Source organism: Octopus bimaculoides, chromosome 28 (genome assembly GCF_001194135.2).
Source record: "Octopus bimaculoides isolate UCB-OBI-ISO-001 chromosome 28, ASM119413v2, whole genome shotgun sequence".
Classification (NCBI taxonomy): domain Eukaryota; kingdom Metazoa; phylum Mollusca; class Cephalopoda; order Octopoda; family Octopodidae; genus Octopus; species Octopus bimaculoides.
The window spans coordinates 11,641,400-11,645,732 of record NC_069008.1 but is presented as its reverse complement, the minus strand read 5'-3'; the positions used below and the strand labels follow the sequence as shown (position 1 = coordinate 11,645,732).

The 4,333-nt window shown below is 40.9% G+C and overlaps 1 protein-coding gene across 1 annotated transcript in view; it reads left to right on the top strand.

The window, feature by feature from the left end:
- Positions 1-4,333, top strand: part of LOC106878117 (uncharacterized) — a 61,713-nt gene that overhangs the window by 476 nt on the left and 56,904 nt on the right. The window lies entirely within an intron of this gene.

Genomic DNA, 4,333 nt, shown 5'->3' with positions numbered 1-4,333 from the left:
GGGAGGCAACGAGGCAGCACGCGGGCGGCTGCATCGTGGCATCGTGGCATCGCGACTCGCTGCATCGTGCTTGCTGATAGTGAGGAGCGTCAGCCCGTCTCCGTGGGTCAGCCGTTCCTGCGCTTTCGTGGGGTGATGGGCCCGGTCGAGAGAAGCGTGTCGGTCTCGACGCTGGTCAGCCGAAGCCGGCAGTGGAGGTGCACTGCCATACAACTCAACGGGAACAGGTCGCGACGACGGATCAGAGGGGAAGTGCGTCCGATGTCGGTGCCCCGGAAATCGGACGCTGATGAGGCAGTGGACGACCGTCTGCGGAACAAGCGGCCGCCGGCAGTGCGGTCGTCGGCAACGACGGCGCCTCGGTGGGAAGCAGCGAACTCAGTACCCACGCGATTGCTTGAGCGGTCCTACCCATTTACCACTGGGCGGTTTCACATTTTCTTGAACTCGCCCTCCTAAGTTCTCCCTATGTATGTTACAATTTCTCCATCTTTCCAGCACTGCTTGCCATTTTGTACGTTCTCACATATACCTTATCACTGAATCTGAAGAATTTTGACATGCTTTTTTAGCATGTATTTTTTTCTTCACTGGTAACAGTTTATTGAATACTGACCTCACCTTTCTGGCAAACATTAATTCTGCTGGTGAACTTCCTTCTGCCGCATTTGGATTCGGAGTTGCCCTGTATACACTTAAGAAATGTTGGATTGTGATCTCGTCCGTGGATTCCTTACAGCGTTTTTTTAAAACTCTCTTGGAAGTGTCCACGAACCATTCAGCCCTTCCATTTGATTTAGGGTGTTCTAATGTAACATCTCGCAGAATCTTTAAAGCTTACAGGATAGAAACTGTGTTCCATTAACAGAGACAATTATATCCGGTGCAGCAAATCTTGCGAACAGCTCGTGCAAGAAGTTTATTACTGTATATGAGGTTGGTCGTTTACACCTCAGGACCTCAGGCCAATTTGTGTAGCTGTCCAGTATTATCAAATAATAATATCCATTTACCGGACCTGCCAAGTCGATATGCAATCGAGACCATGGTATTCTCCCTTCCGGCCAAGATTCATAGTTTGTAGTAGGTAGTTTCGCTGCCAGCGCACATCCTCTGCAGCCTTTTATCAGGTTTTCAACTTCTTTATCCATGTTTGACCAGCGTACGAAACTTCGCATCAGCGCTTTCAATCTAGAGATGCCTGAGTGTCCCACATGAAACTCTTTTAGCATTCTCTTCTGGTATGTATGTGGTATTGCTATACGTTCACATTTTGGCGGTTCTTTGCATCAGATCTTTTTTTATTTCCTTTTCGTCGACCACAGTTTTCTTTTTGTCTCTTATTAAATTTGTCATTTCTTGCATTTCTTTATATTTCTTCAAAGGTTATTGGTAGTTCACGCACGACGTTCCACATCACATTTTTTTTGTTGCTGTTTCCGCTCTTAGCATTACTATTACGGTGTCCTCCATCGGTTCGTTATTTCTCGGAATTAACAGACCATTGGCATGTCCCAACGTTTTTTCAAGCAGATATTCCATTCTATAATTGTAGTTTAATAAAATGGCATCTCACCGCTGCAGTCTGTTTGCCGTATGTGTCGGGATTCCTTTCTTGGATCCGTATATTGTTAGTAGAGATCTATGGTGTGTTTGCAGCCAAAAACATCGGCTGTGAATGAACCTGTGAATTTTTTTCACGCCAAATATAATGGCCAAAGTCTCTTTTCCAACCTGGTTATAGCTCTTTTTCGCCGGCAATAATGTCCTTGATGTGTGAGCTATAGTCTTTCTCCTGCTCTCGTTATACTTGTGTAGAAGCACGGTTCCTTCCCCATACTCGCTAGCACCTGAAGCTAGTATTATTTCTAACTTGGGGTCGAAATGCGTAAGATATAAGTTTGACACATCCTTTAACTCATCATTTAACACATCTTTTAACTCTTTAAATGTTTTCTGGCATTTCTCTGCCCAAATCTATTTGACATTTTCTTTTAGGAATCCATTAAGTGGTGCTCTTACCTTAAGTATATTTGGTATGTACACTTGGTAATAATTTACCAAGCCTGGGAATGCTTGTAGCATTGTCACGTTCGTCGGGGTTGGCATATTTCGTATTGCCGTCGCTCTCGATGCGTCCACTTTCGTCGTATTTTATTCTATTTTTTCATAAATAAATCGCATTTTACTTCTGTCAGTTTTTTTCACTTATTCACTCGAATACTTTCTTTATGTGTTCGACACGTTGCACCCGAGACTAGTTCTTCAAAAGAATGTCATCTAGGTATGCGATGCCGAAGTCGCAATCACTTAACATCGCATCCATTATTTGTTGGAATAAGGCGGGTGTCCATGGTGCTTGTTGTTTCTTAGTAAATGCGTGCAATCTTTCTCAAACTCAGTTTGAAGGTAGGCCTCTGCGAGGTTTATGTTAAAAAAAATTCCCTCCGTTTAGTTTAGTAAATACTTCCCCTGGGCTTGGAAGTGGGTAATCATGTGTGCATAAACCGGTTGAGAAGTTTGCGCACACGCTTAGTTTATTTATTATTTTTTTTACATACACTGCCGGTACTGTCCAGTCTGCATGGTCAATCTTTTCAATTATATTCAGGCTTTCCAACCTTTCTAGTTCTTTATTGACCTGGTCGACCGCCGCAAACGGCACGTTCTGTTTAGGCTTGAAAATAGGTGCTCAATTTTCTTTGATAGCAATCCTTGCTTTTGCTTTTGTGCAACAGCCTAAACTTTTCGAAAAAAACTTTTGGGAAAGTTTCTTTCATTTTTTGTTTCAGTTTGTCAACCTCGTTTGATCGTTCGACTGTTCCGTTTCCGTTATTGCACAAAGCGCTTATGGGTATTTTCCATAAATTAAATTTCTCCATACATTCGGTGCCAAATAAATTCATGGATTGTTCAACATAAGCATTCACTTTTTTGGCGTCGTCCTGTTCACTTCGTTGTGGCTTAAAATGAGTTTATCTTGCTGTTGGAATTATTATTGTTGAACAGTTCTATATTTAAGAGATGAGGAATTATGTACATTATTTACATTCGACGGATACACAAAGTTTCGGCTGATATACCCTCCAGCCTTCTTCAAGTGTCTTGGGGAAATTTCGAAACTGGTTTTTCATTCCTAAGGTATTTTTCAATGTTATTATTATTATTATTATTATTATTATTATTATTATTATTATTATTATTATCATTATTATTATTAATATTATTCAGGTCTCTGCTTGGAATCGAACTCGCCCACGGTCATATGGCGTAGTGGTTAAGAGCGCGGGCTACTAACCCCAAGATTCCGAATTCGATTCCGAGCAGTGACATGAATAATAATAATAATAATAATAATAATAATAATAATAATAATAATAATAATAATAATAAATGAGTACGCCCAAAAGATAGAGAATGAGGAAGAGAGTACAGTGAATGTAAAGTTGGAAAGGGAGCTGGTGAAAAGGAGAGAGGTGTAACAGATGATAAAAGAGAGAGACAATTAATTATGAATCAATAACATTGATTAAAACCGAAGTGAGAAAAGTGACTGTACACAAATATACGTATATTTAGATCTCTATGAACGTCTACGAAGGCTTAGAAGGGCAGAAAGCACCCGGAAGCGGTGAAAAGAGAGTGAAACAAAACAAGCGCAATTTGTCAAGAACTGTTTCCCAAATCAGGGAAATTAACCAGCTCCTAGGAAGAGGTAGAATCGTTTCTAATGGAGACTCACAATGATGAGGACCTCAGAAACGAAGCTCTTGATGTTAACCCAAATGCTGGTAGAGCTGAAATACCAGTATACAAATTCAACCTCAGATGTCCATCCTGGAAAGAAGTGGAATATGTAGTGAAAAAGGCTAGATCAGCATCGGCTCCTCCCCCCACCCAAGTGGTATTCTTTGCAAGTGGAGGTGTTTGCGACAATGTACAGTCATTTAAGTTCTGAATTTCACTAGCGATAATTGAGTGAAGGGCATCACGAGATGAAACAGACTTTACTTTAATATTTGAAACTATTATCCTTGCATTTACCTCTGCAGCAGTTGAAGCGTGATTATGGATCTCAATCTTCTTAAGCTTTTTATAATTTTCACCTGTACGAAGTCTCGCGTTGCACACACGACTTTCGCAACTCATGTATATCTTCAATCCATCTCTGTCAGATCTCAATGTTATTGAGCATTTATGGTGTATTTTAGTGAAACAAGAGACGATATCCTCCCCCATCATCATTATAAGAATTGGAGACTGTTTTAGCTGAAGAGTGGACAGAAATTCCTTTGGAAACAATTCAAACTTTGTACGAGTCCATACTTCGTAG